We start from the raw sequence: 21,664 nt of genomic DNA on the forward strand, positions 1-21,664 counted from the left end.
CGCAGTTATACGCCAGCAATGTCGCAATCCTGCTAAAAATCGCTGATCGCCGCCATTATTAGTAAAAATAAATAAAAATGACATAAATCTTTCCCTCTAGTTTGTAGAAGCGATAACTTTTGCGCACACCCATCAAAATACGCTTATTGGGATTTTTTTTTTTTTTACCAAGAATACAAATTGGCCTAAAATGATGAAAAAAAATGTGATATTTACATTTTTTTTATTGGGGATGTTATATAGCAGAAGGTGAATTTTTTCGCTCTTTTTTTGTTTATAGTGCAGAAATAAAATTTGCAGAGGTGATCAAATGCCACCACAAGAAAGCTCTATTTGTGGTGACACAAAAAAAGGACATCAATTTGTGTACAGCGTTGCACGACAGCGCAATTGTCAAAATAACGCAGTGCCGAATTGCAAAAAATGGCCAGGTCATTAAGGGGGTAAAACTTTCCGTGGCTGAAGTGGTTAATTTTCGTTCTTTTCTTGTTTATACCTCAAAAAATAAAAACGGCGAAAGAAAGTTCTATATGTGGGAAAAAAAATGATGTCAGTTTTATCTGGGTACCGCGTTTTTCCACCGCGCAATTGTTCGTAAGGCTCCTTTCACACTCGTGAGACTTGTCCTGCGATTTGGGACTGCAAAGTCACATGACAAGTCGTTCTCCATTGTTGAGTACCGTTCATATCTGTGCGACTTGAAGTTGCACCGACTTCACAGTAGTCCCTGCACTACTTTGGCATGATTTTAATGCGTTTTGAGGTCCAACGGCATAGGAATTTCTTCAAGCCGTCAAAATCGCATCAAAATCGTGCGACTTTTAAGTTGCACAAGTGTGAAAGGGGCCTTAAGTAACGCAGTGCTGAATTGCAAAAAAACGACTGGTCCATAAAGTGGGGGTAAATCTTCCACAGGGCAAGGGGGTCATATGTGTGAAAAGAGAGAAAAAAAAAACACACATAACCAGGCGAGGCGGTGAAATGGTTAAATGACAGGCAAGTAGCAGTGTGGTCAGGAAACGCTGAGGTGACACAATGAAGGAAAGCAGAGTGGTGTCACCTCCTCCCAGGAATAATAGCATGGAGATATCAGCTTGTTCCGGGTGAGGCTCCCACTGTCCTCATCTATTTCCCAATACAGACATATAATATTACTCACCCGCCTAGGTGAGAGCAGCTTCTAACCAAACATCAGCGCCAGGCCACACCCTCTACACCCGCACAACCAATCACCACCTTCTAAACCCACAACAGTAGGCATGGTGTGCATCCTCGACTGGGCGGGCCATTCGTGCTTAAGGCACGCCCAGGACTGGCGGAGACCGAGCGGGGCACCTAAGTGGCGGACGAAGCGACCAATGAGCGCAGGGTCGGGGCGGGGCCGCCGGAGTAGGTGAGCTGTAATGAGACTCGGTGTAATCAGTGTCATGTCGGACCCGAACGCGGCGCAACAAAATGGCGGCGGATTTGTAATGGGCTTCCTCGGAACCGGGTGACTTGAGGTGAGAAACCGTGCGATGGCGTTACGGCTGCTGGGAGGAAAAAAAAGAAGCGAATGTGTGAAGGCTTGAGTGACGTAATCGGGTAACGCATGACGTCACCTGTAAACACGTTACGTCACTCCGCCTGGAATAGGAGTGTGCGCGCCGTGCGCGTGCTCGAGCGGTGTTTGTGGAATGTGAGTATGTGTGTGGTGTCCGGTGTCCGCTTCCCCGGGGGTCACCTCACTCAGCACAGCCCTCCATCACTACACCTGTTCATGTGTGACTGACTGCTACTACTTGTTGTGTGTGTCCTCACCTCTGGGGGGCTCCACATGTCTCTGCAATACACTTCACCAGCTAGGACTCTGCTAGTGCTGCTGCATGGCAAGTGCATGAGAAGAGCTCAGGTTATCTTCATCCACTTGCCATGCAGCACTAGCAGGCAGGTGAGACTATATACATTACCTGGAGCCTGGTGTAATAGCAGCCTTTTACTGGGAGTCCACTGAGTCCCTGAATTGGAGACCCCTGTACCCCAAGACCTTTACTGGGTGTCTATTGAGCACCGTAACGGGGGCCTGCCGTATCCTGAGCCCTTAACTGGGAGCTCACCATACCCCAAGACCTTTACTGGGTGTCTATTGAGCACTGTAACGGGGGGGCCCGCCCTACCCTGAGTCCTAACCGGGGGTCAATTAAGCCCTTTGCCAGGAGCCAACCATTCCCGAGCCCTCTACCAGGAGTCCATTGAGCCCTTTAATGGGAGCCCGCCATACCCCGAGCCCTTTACTTGGAGCCTGCAATTCCCCAAGCCCTGTACTGGGAGTCCATTGAACCCTTTACTGGGAGCCCAGCATACCCCGAGCCCTTTACTTGGAGCCTGCAATTCCCCAAGCCCTGTACTGGGAGTCCATTGAGCCCTTTACTGGGAGCCCACCATACCCCAAGCCCTGTACCGGGAGTCTAGTAAGCCCTTTACTGGGAGCCCACCATACCCCAAACCTGTACCTGGAGTCTTCTGAACCCTTAACTGGGAGCCTGCCATACCCTGAGCCCTGTACTGGGATTCTATTGAACCCCTTTACTGGGAGCCTGTACCCCAACCCCTGTCCCAAGAGTCCATTGAGCCCTTTACTGGGAGCCCATCATACCCCAAGCCCTGTACTGGGATTCTATTGAACCCCTTTACTGGGAGCCTGCTGTTCCCCAACCCCTGTCCCAAGAGTCCATTGAGCCCTTTACTGGGAGCCCGCCATACCCTGAGCCCTTTACTGGGAGCCCGCCGTACCCTGAGCCCTTTACTGGGAGCCCGCCGTACCCTGAGCCCTTTACTGGGAGCCCGCCGTACCCTGAGCCCTTTACTGGGAGCCCGCCGTACCCTGAGCCCTTTACTGGGAGCCCGCCGTACCCTGAGCCCTTTACTGGGAGTACATTGAGAACCATCTTGGGAGCCCGCCGTACCCTGAGGCCTTTGCTGGGATTCCACTTTAACCCGAGCCCCTTCCTGGAAGCTCTCTGCATCCCCAGCCCTTTACCTGGAGCCTGGCATACCCTGAGTCACTTTCTGAGGGCTTGGTGTACCCCAAGCCCTTTGCTGGAAGTCTGCCATACCCCCAGTACTTTACCAGGTGTTCCCCATGCCACTTTCTGGGCATCCACCTAGCCCTTTACCAGGTATTACCCAAGAAAAAGGCCTTGTTGTTCCCCACTATGTCTGTTCACACCAGTTTGCTGTGGTGGTGTGTGCTGAAATAAAAAGTGTGAATTGCAGTACTTTTTTTATTTTTATTTATTTTTTAAGCACAAAGTGGCCCCACCCAATCCATTACCCGTGCTGTAACTAGTAGAATTCAGTTCTTTGCAGTGCATTCTGCTGGTGTGAACGGGCCCTTAGGAAAGATTTACATGTCTGCATGAATAGTACCTGGGGGAAAAAGTTCCTGACCATTTTTCCAAAAGTTGCCTGCACTTCCTGCGATTATGCACCAGTTCTGATCCACATGTGCAACCGTAGCCTCGTTGTATGCTGCATGTTATCCTTCTTAGCTTTACAATTGTTTTTAAATGTGTGACATTTGTTAAATTTGATATAAATTGACATTTGCCTTGCACTAGAAATGAATTGTGTTAACATTATTCTAAACTGATAAAAAAAAAAAAAATGCTTGCGTTCAATATGTACTGAATGGGTGAATAAGTCTGAGCACCTCATAAAATCTATCCGTTTTCCGGAGTTTGTGAGGTCAAGTGGCTGACAGAGGTCCTGCATGGCTTGGAAACGTTTCACAGTTTGTGATGTGATCACCTCAATACACATTTGGACCATTGTCTGTGGCCCCATGGTGTGCTGGCGACATATACTTCGTTTTGGGCTTCATCAGTTCTTGACCCAACTCTGGATACTTTTCATGACCATTTCAAGCAATTTCAAAACAGAATGGATGCCAAGAAGTTAGATCATTTCACAGCCTGGATAGAAACTGTTGGCATTTATCTGCTTAGTATTTTTAGTAGTCAAAGTTGTATAGAAATTGCCTTGTGTGTAATCAGTATTGGTCCTTTGGGCTACTTCCTTACTAATTTGGAGATCCTAGTATAGAGCGATCATTTTTATCAGGCGTCATGGCTTATTCAGTAAGGCAATACAAAGAGCATAGGATGGGTGTACTAAGGTTAGACTAGGCAACCGTCACCCTAAGTTTAGCTCTTAAATAATGCCTTACTGAAAGTTGAGTAACGGACAGGATTTTTAATGCAAAAGAAACAACATACTATGTCTCTTCTGCATTCACTTCTTACCTGCCTGTCCTCAGCTGTACACTGAGCTGTCCATGCAAAGCTTGGTGCACCATCTTGGCAATGCTGAGCTGCCTGAACTGTGCTGGAGTGATGTCACCTCGGCCTGGCCAATAAAAATGGCCGGAAATCGCTACTCAGAAGCCACCCAGCCCCGGACAACTGCAGCTGGTGGGTAGCTCCAGGACAGGGCAGCACTGGAGTGAAGGGAAGTATAGTTACATTTTAAAGCAGTATTAAACCTGACAACACACATTTTGTTTATTGCAGCTTACCAATTCTTAGATGTGGTGGTAGCTGAGTTTTCTTCCTTTTATTTATTTTTATGATTTTTCCCTTTTTCACCTGGTAATCTGGCCAGTAAAGCTAGGTAGCTACACATGTATAAAGGGCTGTGATCCTCTAAGTAAACCCCTAAGTAGTTAGTTTTGCCAACATCCCATGAATATAGATTGTGAAGGTTTGGTGCCTCAGGCCAAGTGTGAAAGGGACTAGTAACAAAGGTGTTATATAAAATATATAACAGTTTATTGAAAAAAATAAGGTAGAAAGCAAAAGCAAAATTGTTAAACACAATTCTTGTGTGTTGGGTTAGAGACCCATTGGTGAAGATGAGTAAGTTTCGAAGGTTTAGTGACAAGGTGATATGGTGACTTATTTGAATATTGTTCTCTGCTGTTCCATGCGTGGTGACCAGCTTGGAATTTGCAGAGAAGAAATATCCTAGAAAATCTTAACGCGTTTCAGCTGATTACAGTAGTATGCCTTTATCAAGGATTATTCACCATATCTGAAATTACAATGAAGCATATTCAGTAAAACATATGCGCACAAGGGGGCAATTTCCTGTTGTTGCATAGTGGTTAAAGCGGAGTTCCGGCCTCGGGGGTCAATTTTAGCTAAAAATACCCCCATAGTGGATAGCCTCTGAACTGTCTTGGGTCGCACTTACCTGTAAGAAGAAATACTTACCTTGAAAATTTCTTCTCCAGCGCTGCCATCTCAGGTGTGGGCAGCTGAAGCCGCAGCGTCCCTCTTCGTGTCCTCTTCCGTGACATCGGAGTCCCACAATGCACTGCACCGGCTCCGCTCATCACTTCCGGTGTAGGCACGGCATCCCTGCACAGCTTCTGGGCATGCCAAGAAGCTGTTTAGCAAGTGAATGCCGCGCCTGCACCAGAAGTGACAAGCGGGGCCGGTGCAGGCGCATTGGTTCCTGGGAGCGATGACGTTCAGCTCCCAGGAATCATCGCAAACCGGAAGTGACGGCGTGGGCCGCAGCCGCAGAGGGAGCAAGTGGAAGCAAGATGAGTATATTTTCTTCTATAATAAGGTAAGTGACCAAAGAAAAAAAATCGGCACTACCCATTTCTCTTTCAGGTTCCCCTTAGCAAGCGGATGGCCCAAAATTGATTTTGTGGCCGGAACTCCGCTTTAAATACATACATTTTAGGCGTTTGCCTGATCCATATTTTCTCTGATCCTCAAATCGAGAACTGTGTGGATGCTGCTTCTGACGGTAATATATAGTGGATATATTAAATAGTGTATTTTCATTATGGTTCCCCTTAAATAATAATATTAATATGTACCTCACAGACTAACTGCAAAGTGTTTACAGCTGTACTGGTAGAGTATATTTATTAGTATATTTAATAAATATACTCAAAAATGAAAAACTGTGAACTTTTTTCTTGATAGTCACCCTAAAATTCTTGATGAGACCTGGAAAATATCTGGACTCTACCAGTACAGCTGCAAACACTTTGTAGTTAGTCTGTGAGTACATATTATATCATTGTAATTTCAGATATGGTGAATAATCCTTGATAAAGGCATACTACTGTAACCAGCTGAAACGCGTTGGATTTCTAGGATATTTCTTCTCTGCAAATTTCAAGCTGGGCACCACACATGGAAAAGCAGAGAACAATATTCAAATGAAGTCACCATATCACCTTGTCACTAAACCTTCGATACTTACTCGCCTTCACCAATGGGTCTCTAACCCAACACACAAGAACTGTGTTTAACAGTTTTGCTTTTGCTTTCTACCTTTTTTTTTTTTTTTTTCAATAAACTGTTATATATTTTATATAAAACCTTTTGTTACTAGCCGTTATCCCATTCACACTTGGCCTGAGGCACCAAACCTTCACAATCTAGGTAGCTATACATGTACTGAAAGTCAGACAGTTCAGCTAAACTTCAGTACATGTGTACTCCTCTCTGTTCAACAGATGCTGGTCTGACCACTGGCTTCTGTGAAACAGCCTTGCTGGAAAACTAGCATTCGGTCAGCGCATGCAGCCAGTTGGCTACAGCACTGATCTGTGTATTTTTACTGGGAAGGGGGAGGAGGAGGATTCCTGAGTCCACAGTCCAAACTGTCAGAATACAATAGCAGAGGAGATTCCTACATCCACTTCTTGTGTGTATGCAGGGGTCTGTGAGGGTTTTGTACGTTTAATCCACTGGTTGAATGGAAAATAAATACTGTGTATACCCTGCCTAAGTCTGTTATTTTTCAACTTGCTTGAATAGGCCCAGCTGTCCAGGCAAAGTAGCAGTTCGAGAAAGTGGTAGTCAAGTTTGATATGGGGGCTTCAAGTGTGGCCCCTGACATCACCAAGGGCCGCACATAAAATCCAGTGAATATTTATTATTAGAGATAGCAGACATACAACAGGATATTATAGTCAGACTATGGGTATGATACAGGAGATGGTCAGAGACTGCAGATCTGACACAGGAGATGGTCAGAGACTGCAGATCTGACACAGGACTCAGAGATGGTCAGAGGCTGCAGACACAGGATACTGGAGATGGTCAGAGGCTGCAGACACAGGATACTGGAGATGGTCAGAGGCTGCAGACACAGGATACTGGAGATGGTCAGAGGCTGCAGACACAGGATACTGGAGATGGTCAGAGGCTGCAGACACAGGATACTGGAGATGGTCAGAGGCTGCAGACACAGGATACTGGAGATGGTCAGAGGCTGCAGACACAGGATACAGGAACTGCTGGGGACATGTTAAATGAGATGGCTAGAAATCACAACTATAACAGGGGCATAGGGAAATTCTGATTGTGTCTGAGGGCACCAGAGAGTTGAAGGTTTGAGACAAACCATTCCCAGAAATGGAGGGCTTACAATGATCAGCTTTAAAAGAAAAAAAAAGTTGCTGTAACTGTTTAAAAAGTGTTATCTGGAGTTCAGCTTAAGATGGTTAAAAGCTTGTGAAGATTCACATGGACTTGGCTAAAGCCGGCCCTAGATGGAGTGATTTTCTTTCCTGCAACGCTCTATTCCCCACCCAACAGGCAGTGTTGATGGGGAAATCCCTTCCGCGGAGACGGCTACTTGCCGCTAGCAATACTTGCATGTAAAATCTGTCAGGCTGGTGTACCCAAGTTGATCGATTAATCAACTTGGGTACATTCAGCCTGCCCATACATGTCTTTAATTCAGTTGATTCTTGCTTAACTGGCTGAAATTTGAACAGTCTGTGGCTGGCTTTACACTATCTTCTCCCCAAATTGTCAATGATGCTTTACTACTTCATTGAGCATACAGACACCCTAAAGCCCAGTACACACTGCAAATCTTTTCTTTTTTTATTTCTTTCCAGCAGGCTGAACAAGAAAAAGCTGACTGATGATTGCTGTACCAACATAAGCAATGTAGGTGGTGTGATCTCCCCCCCTACTGAGGTATTGTATTCTGACAAGGGAACTCTTTCCCAACCAGAATACATTGATCAGCGCTGGCCACCATTGGCTGCCAGTGCAGATCGAATGCTGGTTTTCCAGCATGTTCCTTCGACAAAAGCCTTTAGACTGTCTTCTGTCGGACAGACAGCTGTGCACACTGACCACTTCTGAACCCACCAATTTTCGGGCAGTGTAACCAGTTTAAGACCGTAAGTGTGTTACTATGCAATTGTATTATGACATCCAGCCCTGCCATCTTTCAAATTACCTATCAGTTGCTGCATCTTTCAGCTTCTTTGAATTTTCAATCGAGGGATGTGATGTGGTAGTCAGTGGATGGTCAGCTTAAGTCTAGTGGTAGAGGAATAAGCTGTAATACTTGCCTTATTCCTCACTTTGGGCTCCTCTTCTCTACAGTATATGATGAGGTGAGAGTGTGACCACTGATCAGAGCACCAGTAAAGAGGCCTTCCAACGATTGATCGCACATCATGGTGGAAGGCTGCTGTTACGAGGGATCACAAGGGGCGATTAAAGGGTTAAATGTTACCCTAGGGGGTGCTCTCTAACTGTGTGGGGATGGGCTTTCTGGATGAACACAGAGACCTGTGTTCCTAATTGGGAAGAACACAGGATCGCTGTGTTCATCAATGACAGAACTACATTGGCAGACCGCCGTTCTGTCTCCATGGAGAGTGATCGCCGGTGCCCGGCGGACATCACGGCCGCCGGACCCGCTGTTTGGTTCCTTCTAGCCAATCAGCATGTGTGCGCCCCCACACTAACTGCTACACGAAGTAACATACATTTACGTTGTTTCGCTTAACAGAGCCGACCTGCCACCGTATAACTACTGGTCGGCAAGTGGTTAAAGAGAGACACATCTTATAACTGCAGCTTCAGGTAAGTATATAAAAAAAAAAAAAAGTATTTTTTTACCAGTAAGGCCCCTTTCACACGGCTCCGTTCTGCTCAGTGGGGGATTGATCAGCCGATTCCCCCCGCTGAGCAGGCGGATGACAGCTCCGTCTCTGCTCTGTGTGTGGAGACAGAGGTATCAGATCCCCTCTGTCCCCTATGGGGGAATCGGATGAGAACAGACCGCCTGTCCGTTCTCATCCGAACCACCAGTTGGATGGAAAATAGGGTTTCCATCCGTCCGGATGGGACAAACAGGATCAGATCAGATGTCAGCAGACATGTCTCCGCTGACATCCGATGCCCCATAGAGATGCATGAGTCATCCGTTCAGATCCGCCTGAAAAACTGACAGGCGGATCTGAACGGTCCGCAAGTGTGAAAGGGCCTTAAGCTATCATTTAGAGGTGGGATACTTTTATCCTGGAGGGGGGTCATTATGGCTGTCATAACTGTAATTACAGGCCCAAGCCATTGTAGACACACATTGCCTTCCTTCCATTCTGCTGTAGATAGGCAGGCCTACAGACCAGAACTGAAAACCTTGAAGGAATTGACTGAACCCTCTAGATCAGGGGTGTCAAACTCCATTTCATCGTGGGCCACATTAGCATTATGGTTGCCCTCAAAGTGCCAGTTGTATCTGTAAGACTAGATGTCCAGAGCACCTCCCCCTTACATCAGAAGTCAAGATTCCCCCCCACCCTCTCTTACATCACAGTGGGAATAAGCTGAAGGCAGCAGTGGGAAGTAGAAAGTGCAGGGTCTGGAGGAGGGCTGGAGTCAGCTGCTGAATACCAAGACCATGGGAGGTGGAGTTGAAGAGGTGCTGTGGCTGCACAGTGAGGTGCAGGATCTGGAGGGGGAGTTCTGACCTCCTTTCTGCTGTGGACTGGTGAGTCAAGGTGGGAGTGGAGACGAGGGGGCTGCCACAGCTGCTGTAGAAGTGCAAGAGCCAAATTAAATGGCCTGGATTGGGCCTGTGGGCCTTGTGTTTGGCACACGTGCTCTAGATGATCTGCTTTTTCAGAATAAACTATCTGCAGTCTAGGGCTAGACTGATTATCGGCAAGCGATATGCACTTTCCCCGATATATATCGGTATCGGCCCAGGAACTGGCTGATATTGCCGATATATTTTTGTGACGTTGTTCTGCCTTCTTAGGCCACCTCCCTCGCCCTGGACAGCCTCGTCTGGAGTCGGGACTAGTCTCACGTTTATCACAGCCATACACCCATCCAGCCACAGGCACTGTACCAGCGAGCCAGCCAGCCACCCACAGCCCCTGTGCCAGCCAGCCACCCACCCACCACAGGGTGCCAGCAAGCCAGCCATTAAGCATTAAACAAAAATTAACATGTTCATTACCAGATTTGTGTCAAAAATTGTCTTTATTTTTCGAAAACTTTAAATGTACAAAATATCAGCCGATACCGATACGTTGTGACCAAAATATCGGTATGGGCCCTGAAAAAACCATATCGGTCTATCCCTACTGCAGTCACATGGTTGGGGGGGATTGGGGATACATGCTGCAGACAGTTGGATAAAAGTATTGCAAGCTAGTAATAGAAACTTCTGCATGTATATTGTCTATAGATCTAGTAAATTGGGTTTATATAATTTAGGAAACCTACAAAGGTCATATCAGTGATAAAGCTGCCTTTCCTATAGTGAAAAACGATATAAACATTAAACCAAAATAGTCCTGTTTTTTGGTTTAATATATAATTAAGGGGTCCGGAAGGGGATAGGTCGGTGATTTGAGGGTTGAGAAGTTGATCGTTTTTTTTTTTTTCTTTTTTTTTATTTTTTATCCTTTTAATAATAATAGAAAAAAAAACAATTACGTAGATATAATGCTGATCCAAACTAATAAACAGTTCAAGGGAGGGATAATGGGATTGTTGCACATGCGCTCGGTTCTGGAAGCTTTTGTTGAGGTAATGTCAGTACAGTACAGAGATTCCTGAAGTTACAAAGTTATTTATCACAGACCCACAAAAATCATTTCCAGATGCTTGTAACACTGGGTTATATTTCATTTACAAGAGAAAATTTTTCTGGGTGTATGTGTACATACAGAGGTATTTTTGTAAAGGAGAAAATTACTTTGTGTTGTACGACCACAGACAATCATTTTTCAGAATGTCAGTGACAATGACCTAAACCTATATAGTTCTACTACCAGCATTCAGTAATCTTGAAAAACATTGCTTACAAATCCAAAAATGTTTTGGTATGGGAACCAATTATATGGTTTGAAGTGTTAGGCCTCTTTTACATGGGCAGACTGATTGGGTCTGCCTGTCAGTTTTTTAGGCGGACCCGATCGGACCATCCATTGCCCTCTACGGAGTGGCAGATGTCAATGGACATGGTGTCCGTTGCCACCCACTGACATCTGATCTTATCCACTAAGAACTGGCGGATGGGGGAGTGGTTCCCCCATCCCTCTGGCGGGCTGGATTACAGTCTGATGTAAACGGACATCTGAAGGCCCATAGAGGGAAGTGGCTGTGTCTGTGTCCGCTCTGCATAAGAGGAGTGGACACGGACCTGTCATCTGCCTGCTCAGCAGACAGATTCCCCACTGAACAGGCAGAATCTGCCAGTGTGAAAGGGGTTTTCAAATCCCTGCCAGGTTTTACTGTTGGCTCCAGATGTTCCCATACTTCTATTCTGGGGGCAACCTCTCACTAGACAGAAAGTGAGGGAAAATCTACAGCAAATCTACAACAATCTTAAGCTGCCAGGGGGTCTAGCATTTCCCTAATTAACTTGAAGCAGTTTTACTTCTGTCTGTATTGCAAGAGTTTCCTTCACTCACTTGTCAGGTAAATAGGTTGTCCCTGGGACAGTAAGGCAACATCTCTGGAACAGAGTCTCCGACAGCCAAAAAAACCTGGCAGGGGTTCTATCCGAAACTTAAAAGAAGTTTTTTTTCTCTATATAAATTCTTTAAACATCCATTATGTCACATGAAATGTGTGTCATTATGATTTTGTTTTTCGATGGTGTTTGCTTTTTCTGCAGGAAGCTGTTGCATCAGCTGGGTAAACAGCTAGAAAGAAATATGAAAGGTTAAGGTAAACTTTCATTGTTCTACAATTATTCATGAACAATAGTTATTTTTCGGCTTATGTCGGTAAACATTAGTTAAAATCTATGTAAACGTCTATAACTGCTCCTCCTTTTTTTTTTTTTTTTTTATTGTCAGATCTACAGTTTTAAACGTTTTTTTTGTTCTATCTCTTCGATAAGTGCAAATACCTGTTCCTGCCAGAAACCAGTGCTGTCCTGAGTACTCTTACCAGACCTGCACAAGTTACTTCTGGGCTACAGGAACCCCCCACCCCTTGTTATGGGTTTGAGTGTTCTAAAGCCTTACTATACTGCTATGTGCAGGGTGACAACGGTGCTGCTCCATAGATACAGTATAGTGAGGGAGCACCGTCACACTAGGACAGGAGGTCTATTACTGGTAGGGATGCACCGAATAATCGGCGGCCGAACATTATTCGGCCGAAAATAGAAAAAATAGCACTTTCGGTGTTCAGCCGAATAAGTCAAAAGGCCGAATAATTTTGTGCCGAATAATAGGGCTGAACGATAGTCGATATGATATTGACTATCGTTCTGTGGCCGTAGGCGATATTCATATCGCCGAGGTCACGATATTTACAGGGGGAAGGGACTCGGAGGAGGACTCACAGACTTCCGTGTTAAGCAGGGGAAGCCGGGACACTTCAGCGGTGAGCATACATACATTACTCACTCGTGCACTGCAGCCCGCCCCACACATTCAGTGAGTCTTACTATCCTCCCTAGTTTTTTCAATGGCACATTCAGGAAGCCAATCACGCCGTGATTATCTGCACAGCGAACCAATCACGCGTGCCTGCACACCTGATTGGTTCCGCTGTGCCGCTACTCACGGCGTGATTGGCTTCCTGAATGTGCCATTGAAAAAACTAGGGAGGAGAGTAAGACTCACTGAATGTGTGGGGCGGGCTGCAGTGCACGAGTGAGTAATGTATGTATGCGGCTGTGCTCCTTTTCAGGCTACTACTAGTCCACCTCCAGCCTCCTACTACCACCACTATGAGAGACTGTCTGTCACTGTATAATCTGATCGAGTCCACACTGACACTGACTGACTGTCACTGAGTAATTGATGTTACCACATTAACCCTGACCTGCCCAGTGCCCTGTATCTGCAATTAAAATTTACAAGGCTGCCTGCATGCTTCCTGATTTCCAATCCCTACAGTGTCACTAACATTAACCCTATGGTACAAGGCTGCAGTGTGCACTGAATCCCATTCCCTACAGTAACATTTAGGGAGAGAGAGAGAGACATGAGAGGACAAGAGAGAGAGAGAGGACAAGAGAGAGAGAGACATGAGAGGACGAGAGAGAGAGAGAGAGACATGAGAGGACAAGAGAGAGGACAAAAAATTGGCAAAATAAATGGAAAAAATGCAAAACACCGCGTTCGGTATTCGGCCTTCGGCCAAACATTTTATTATTATTCGGCTTCGGCCAAGAATTTCATTTCGGTGCATCCCTAATTACTGGCACAATCACCAGGTGAAAATAAAGGGGAAAGCCGGCAAAAAGAGAACTAAAGCAGTTACCACATCTAAGGAACTCTAAGCTGCAGTATATAAAATGTATTTTTTTGGATGTAGATGCACTTTAGTAGAAAAGAGGTATCTTTACTGAAGGTGGGGGGGGGGGGGGGGGTGAGATGGTATGGTAGCAATATGCATTTGGCACAGACAGTGGCACAGTATTTTTATTTATTTTTTTCTATTCACAGACAAAAGCACCAACACAACACTATGAGTCACTACACTTGTTTACAATCTTTGTTGTTTTTTGCAGCCAATGCACACATGCATAACACCTAAGTAAAGCCATCAATAGATGGTTTGAATCTCGGCTGGTTCAGCAGGGACTGGCCAAGATTCTAACCATCTTTGGGCAGGCTGAATGTAATAACATGCTGGCTCAAATTGGGTGCAACCAGCATGTTGTATATTCAGCATGCGATTATTGCCAATGGCTATAGCTGCTAGCAATCTCCTAGCAGTGACAGCTCCCTGTGCCTCCCCCCACCGGGAGAACACTTTAGCTCCCCCATCAACATTGAATCAGCAATTTGAAATTTGCACCATCTATAGCCCGGCGATACAGGGCTCGAATCTCCTGCTGAACTGGCCAAGATTTGAACAGGAATGGGCAGGCAGAATGTACCAAGTTGATCAATTGATCCACTTGGGTACAACCCGCCTGCCAGATTCTCTTGCGATTATCGCATGCAGCCGCTATACCCACTAGCGATAACTGTCTTCTCCCAGTAGAGGCGGCTTCCCAACCGGGAGAAGACAATGGCCTGGGAGAAGAGATTCCTGTTTTGATGGGGGAATTGAACACATTTCTTTCCTGCAACCAATTTGCTCCATGTATGGCTGGCCTAAATCATTTAATTTGAACCTCTCATTACTGATGCTGAAAGTTATACGGAGCCTTCCATTACTGGTAGTTGTGAATATTCTCATTGCCTCACTATCCTGCTGAATCGGTGGCTTTAGTGCTGTAAAGTAACTGTTGTAGACATCATGAATTCTGACTTTACTTGCTGCACACTTGTTCTAGGTCAGTAATTTAGAAGCACTAAAGCCAGAGACAGCTAAGCAACTGGCATTTATTGGTGAAGGACATTTTACATATTTCTCTCAATGCTGATTTTCATTTTACCTCAATCTAACCCCTTAAAATTGTCAAAAACATCAAGATCGACCAGTAACACTACCACAGCTGAAGTATATAGTGTGAGGGATTTAGCTCGGTGGCGGATGTGGATGACCCCTTGGGGGGGGGGGGGGGGGGATCCTTACACAGGGAGATAGCCGAGAAGTGGTTGCAAACAACAGTTTGGTTTATTCATGCAATTTTCTTCACACAAGTGCAAGCGTCAAAACATCAAAAATAAAATAAAACACAAAATAAATCCTTGCCACTGTGGGCGGCTACCTTCTCACACACAGGAACCTACCTAAGGAGTCTGTCCCCAACCTACTGTTGGGCAAGAACACGTTCCTTTTGTTTTTCTCTTCACCCAGCAAATGTCCCTTTTCTCTTCACATAGAAATAGTTCATTTATTTATTTTCACATAGAAACAATCCCAGACCTCACCTTGAGTAGTCTTCAGTCTTAATTAATTTTCCCTTCACACAGGAAATGTCCATTGGTTTCTTTTCACATAGAAACAATCCAAGACCTCACCTTGAGTAGTCTTCACGCTTTTTACCCTCCTCAGCGCACATCGCTTCAGGAGGTATTTCCTTCTCCCATGCTCACACAGCGTCGGGAGGCACACATCTGACTGTCCTCCTCTACTCACACAGCGTCAGGAGGCAGCAATCAATGGACTTCCTCTGGACAAATTATAGAGGCCTTAATTTCCTCATTCTGAACAGCTGAAGGTTTTTCAACTTCCTGCTGGCTACCTCTGCAGCCGACACCCTATAGTAATTGGTGAATTGTCTAAACCAAGCAGACATGTATCTCCTGTCTGTGACAACATCCACAGATTTACCTGACTTCCTGTCACAATAGTAGCTGACCCTATTTCCTGTGTGGTTCTCTCAGGCCAAAAATATTAAGAACAGTGGCGGCTGGTGCTCCAAATTTTTTTTTGGGGGGGGGGAGCAAACAGAAAAATGAGTGCCACAGCTTGCCCCCCAATCAATGCAGAGTGCCACAGCGTGCCCCCCAATCAATGCAGAGTGCCACAGCGTGCATGCCCCCTTCAATGCAGTGTGGGCTCCCCCCCGAGACCAATGCACTTACCTCGCGGCGGCTTCTCTTAAGTCCCGGCAGCGGCTTCTCCTCACTCTGTTCCCCAGCGCGTCTCCTGCAGTCCTCCCACTCCCGCCTCCTCCTCGGCCAATGGCATGGGGTTTGCCTTTTGCCTTGCAGCCAATCAGGAAGCGCGTATCAGACGCGCTTCCTGATTGGCCAGGAGGAGGATCGGTGTGGCAATAGCGAATTTTCATTCGCTATTGTCACACAATGGGTGGGCTCGGGACGCACTGCTCTGCGCCCCGAGCCCACCCTTTGCCTCACCCTATTAGAGCATCTGGCTCTAATCAGGTGATGTAAAAAAATATTAAGCTCCATGCGTCCTGCGCCCTGCATGCAGATTAGGGGGCCGGACGCATGGATGGGGGGGGGGGGGGGCGGCGCCCCTGCACCCCTAACACACCGGCCGCCACTGATTAAGAACCAAAAAAAATTTGAACTCTTCATAAAAGAAATACCTTTGGTCAGAGAGAGCGCATTGTGCCATTATCATAGGTACCAGTACAGCTGATCTTGCAAATAATCTATTTTCTATTTGCATTTTATACTAAAATGGGGTAAAACACAAGGATTACAGAAGTGTAAACCTTTACAATTGTCTTACACAGTACACTGTTCTTTGTGGTTAGATGACTAAATAAAAAGGAAACCACAAGATACATCTCAGCTTTACTGCACCTCATAAAGCTTTTGCATATATCTGAACTCTTCCCACCAACCTGACACAATAGTATTCATTTCAGGTTCAGATGTTTTCATTTGTCAATTTCATTTGACATACTGTATATCAGGGGTTCTCAGGACCCACTAACAGGCTGGCCATACACTATACAATTTTCTTGTTCAATTTCCTTTAGATTTACCTTCAACTATGTAGTGCAAGGGCCTGCCTAAATCCATACAAATTGAAAGTGTTTAGGTTTGACCTCCTATTATATGGTTTTGGTAAATCTAAAGGAAAATTGATCAAGAAACTTGTATAGTGTATGGCCAGCCTAAGTATTACCTTGGGGAGATGCAGACTAGAATACTTTAATCACTGAGCAGCAAATGATATCACCCGTGGTGTATTTCAGTTATCTTGCAAACCTGGCCTGTTAGCGGGTCCTGAGGACCGGAGTTCAGAACCACTGCTGTATATTCTCCAAATCTGCATACCCATGATTGCATACATATTCACGTCCATTACTTATTACGGAAACCATTGGATCACATTGACAGCAAATGAGTTGATCTTTTCTAAAGGAGAGATTAGAAATGCCAGCCTTGATATTTTCTTACTAAAAGTGTGGTGTTAAAATAAAACTTTCATGGGACAAAAACAGGTATTGCCATTGTTCTTTGTAATTTGCCTGGCATTTGTGTTCCTTTCTGGCTCCAAAACTTTGAGTCGAAAATAAACATGCAGGAACCTTTATCTTCAAGCATGGGGGGTTAGCATGTTGGCCAGATAACTAGCATTTTCAGATAGAGGAACCAATAATGCCACGCTTTGTGGTTTTTTTTTTTTTGTTTTTTTTTTACTAACTGATAGTTTGTAACATTCTTAACAATTTGCTGTTTGTAAATTGGCAATACCACATGCAGTGTACAAAGTCGTAGCATTAAATGGGAATCATTGCTGTAATGAACCATAAAAAAATCTGACTTGTCTGCTTGCTGTGGATTTCACAATGCAACAATTACATCTATGATGTGGTAGAGGTAATTAATATCAAATGTGCTTTGTACTAAAGTTAACCCCCCCCCCCCAGCAAAATAGAAAATATATTTGTGTGTGGGCAGTGTTTTCATTTTGCATAAGTTTTTATAAGAATATAATTACCGGTTCAAAAGTGTTCCTTTGTGAAATTCTGAAGTCTTGATGTAGGCCCAAACATTGCTACAGTGCAGAGGTACATAGTCAGTTGGGAACCCATGTTGGGTCACAAAATGTATTGGTCTAAAGTAGCATTGAATACAGTACCATTACACTGATTACTGTATTTTCCGGCGTATAACTGCTGAAAATCTTCTCAAAAGTCGGGGGTCGTCTTATACGCCAGGTATCGTCTTTATAGGCCGAAACTGGAGAATATGCGGTGGAGGGGAGGCTCAAAAACATCCGGGGTATGGAAAAAAGAGATAGAGAGCGGCGATGTGACCAGATGTGTCGGGAAAACATGCCTCTTTCACCCGTCTGACCCGCCCGCCCTTGTATCCTATTACTCTACCTTCTTCTCTGTGTCCCTGCGTCTCGCTTTTGAGGCCTGCTAGGTCTCCCTGTGAGAGTTGGCATCCCTGCCATGAATGCGCATGCGCCGGATTTCGGCAGAACAGGCCGAGCCGATACAGCCGCATATTAACCCTTAAATGACGGAGATGGATGGCTACAGCGGGCGGAGAGGAGAGGAAGGTGAGCGGTGTGGAGTACGGGGAGATGGACACTGGATCAGCATGCAGGGATAGCAGCTTTCATGGGGATACACAGCTTCATGGCTACAGTAGGGCAGAAAGGAAAGGAAGATGAGGTGAGCTGTATCGGCTCGGCTTGTTGTCTTATACGGCGAGTATATCTCAAACTCTGTATTTTAACTGGAAAAGTTGGGGGTCGTCTTATACGCCGGAAAATATGGTACCTTTTTTAATTTTTGGGTTGCTTAATAGTTTTTAGGGCCACTGGTATAGTGCATCTCTGGCATGTGACGCTGTTAATGCAGTAGTATAACTTTGAGATTTTCTGGTTATAAACGCCACATGGTGAGGTGTTTTTCTTTTTTTTTTTTTTCTTATTTTTATTCTGTGGTAAAATACTTTGTTCACCATTTACATGCATTTTATCACTGCTGATATCCTGCAACCTTTTTTCCACTTCCTGTCTGCAGGCTTTTGCTGCTCAGCTCCAGCACAACGGTGGGCTATACCTGTACCCTATTGTAAAACAGGTGACAGGTTGACGATAGGCATGGGCTGGAGCTGCTGATGCTGCAAAAGCATATAGACAGGAAAGTGGCTGTTTATACGCTTCCCCTGTGTGTGGTCAACCTGTCACCTTCTCTTACAATAGAGGGATGGTCTACTATTGTCAAACATAGGAAACCCAGCCTGAGAAATGATGTGCAGGAGCTGCTGGAGCAAATGTATGTACAACAAGAAGTGTCTGAACAAAGTCCTTTAGGCTGCATTCACACTTGAGCGTAGCGTCTTCGCGTGATTTTTACCGCGATTTCCAGGCGTTTTTGGAGGCAGGCATTGACATCTATCAAAAACGCTGGTAATCAGCCCAAAAAGAAGCTCATGTACTTTTTTCAGCTACAGGCATTTTGCTTCAGGCGTTAAAACGCTCAGATGTGAACAGGGGCCATTTAAATGAATGGGGTTTTACTTGTTGGGCGTTTTGAAGCTGAAAAACGCTCAAAAACACCCAGGTGTGAATGGAGTCTTAATGGCCGGCTCACCACAGATTATTTAAAGCTGCATATTTACAAATATTGAAAATTATTTTATTTTTGAAATTAACATGTCAAAGCTTGAGTTTTTGTGTTGGGCCCCGTTCAGCTTTTTGTAGCTCAAAATTGCTCAACAAGCAAAATCCTATTGTTTTTTCTGTTTTTAAAAAAAAAAGAAAAAGAAAAGTTTTTAACAACTTTTAACAGTACAATAAACAATGGACATTCCAAAGTATTACATTATACAATACAATCTAACGTTTTCAATAGCCCTTGTTCACATCTGAGCGTCCTGTTGCTTGTAGCAAAACGCTTGTCGCTCAAAATACAGTGGGTACGGAAAGTATTCAGACCCCCTTAAATTTTTCACTCTTTGTTATATTGCAGCCATTTGCTAAAATCATTTAAGTTCATTCTTCTTCCTCATGAATGTACACATTGCACCCCATACTGACAGAAAAACACAGAATTGTTGACATTGTTGCAGATTTATTAAAAAAGAAAAACTGAAATATCACATGGTCCTAAGTATTCAGACCCTTTGCTCAGTATTTAGTAGAAGCCCCCTTTTGATCTAATACAGCCAGGAGTCTTTTTGGGAAAGATGCAACAAGTCTTTCACACCTGGATTTGGGGATCCTCTGCCATTCCTCCTTGCAGATCCTCTCCAGTTCTGTCAGGTTGGATGGTAAACATTGGTGGACAGCCATTTTTAGGTCTCTCCAGAGATGCTCAATTGGGTTTAAGTCAGGGCTCTGGCTGGGCCATTCAAGAACAGTCACGGAGTTGTTGTGAAGCCACTCCTTCGTTATTTTAGCTGTGTGCTTAGGGTCATTGTCTTGTTGGAAGGTAAACCTTCTGCCCAGTCTGAGGTCCAGAGCACTCTGGAGAAGGTTTTTGTCCAGGATATCCCTGTACTTGGCCGCATTCATCTTTCCCTCAATTGCAACCAGTCATCCTGTCCCTGCAGCTGAAAAACACCCCCACAGCATGATGCTGCCACCACCATGCTTCACTGTTGGGACTGTATTGGACAGGTGATGAGCAGTGCCTGGTTTTCTCCACACATACCGCTTAGAATTAAGGCCAAAAAGTTCTATTTTGGTCTCATCAGACCAGAGAATCTTATTTCTCACCATCTTGGAGTCCTTCAGGTGTTTTTTTAGCAAACTCCATGCAGGCTTTCATGTGTCTTACACTGAGGAGAGGCTTTCGTCGGGCCACTCTGCCATAAAGCCCCGACTGGTGGAGGGCTGCAGTGATGGTTGACTTTCTACAACTTTCTCCCATCTCCTGACTGCATCTCTGGAGCTCAGCCACAGTGATCTTTGGGTTCTTCTTTACCTCTCTCACCAAGGCTCTTCTCCCCCGATAGCTCAGTTTGGCCGGACGGCCAGCTCTAGGAAGGGTTCTGGTCGTCCCAAACGTCTTCCATTTGAGGATTATGGAGGCCACTGTGCTCTTAGGAACCTTAAGTGCAGCAGAAATCTTTTTGTAACCTTGGCCAGATCTGTGCCTTGCCACAATTCTGTCTCTGAGCTCTTCAGGCAGTTCCTTTGACCTCATGATTCTCATTTGCTCTGACATGCATTGTGATCTGGAAGGTCTTATATAGACAGGTGTGTGGCTTTCCTAATCAAGTCCAATCAGTATAATCAAACACAGCTAGACTCAAATGAAGGTGTAGAACCATCTCAAGGATGATCAGAAGAAATGGAAAGCACCTGAGTTAAATATATGAGTGTCACAGCAAAGGGTCTGAATACTTAGGACCATGTGATATTTCAGTTTTTCTTTTTTAATAAATCTGCAACAATGTCAAAAATTCTGTGTTTTTCCGTCAATATGGGGAGCTGTGTGTACATTCATGAGGAAGAAGAATGAACTTAAATGATTTTAGCAAATGGCTGCAATATAACAAAGAGTGAAAAATTTAAGGGGGTCTGAATACTTTCCGTACCCACTGTACATGAGCTACTTTTCAGGCAAAATTGAGCATTTTTGTCCCCAAAGACTTCAATGGAAAAGCCTGAGTATTATTCCCAGCGTTTTGTTGTGGGTTTTTCTGCTCAAACAGCATTTCTCCACTACTTTTTTTGTTTTCAATGGTTCTTATTGAAATTTTTATGAGAATAAAAAAACATCAAAGGTACAGAAAGAAATACCGTTAACATAGGCATAACAGACACAATTGTCCTACTGCAATTACAAAATATTAACGCAGGAAAAAGACACTCGCAGCGTAGGCAGTCGCTATGTAGCATAGTCCGAGGAGAGTGCGAAATCTATATGCAGTTCAACAGGTTAGAGAACAATACCCAACAAGAACAAGCATTGGGAATGCTAGCATCATAGTACAGCAAGTAATAGGGGCTAAAAAATGTGGGAAGTAATAAAAGCCATTCGGCCCACTGCCGTACCCCAGCCCCAGTGCTACTTATGTAAT

At 44.9% G+C, this 21,664-nt stretch overlaps 1 protein-coding gene across 1 annotated transcript in view; it reads left to right on the forward strand.

Annotated features, from left to right (window-relative positions):
- Positions 1 to 1,381: 1,381 nt before the first annotated feature.
- The window catches only part of KAT6B (lysine acetyltransferase 6B), a 367,576-nt gene continuing 347,293 nt past the window's right edge, over positions 1,382 to 21,664 (forward strand). Inside the window, exon 1 of the mRNA XM_082268915.1 lies at positions 1,382 to 1,502. The gene's annotated coding sequence lies outside the window, so the exon portion shown is untranslated. The remainder of the gene's footprint in view (positions 1,503 to 21,664) is intronic.

This window comes from Pelophylax lessonae (genome assembly GCF_965119305.1).
Source record: "Pelophylax lessonae genome assembly, chromosome: 9".
NCBI lineage: Eukaryota > Metazoa > Chordata > Amphibia > Anura > Ranidae > Pelophylax > Pelophylax lessonae.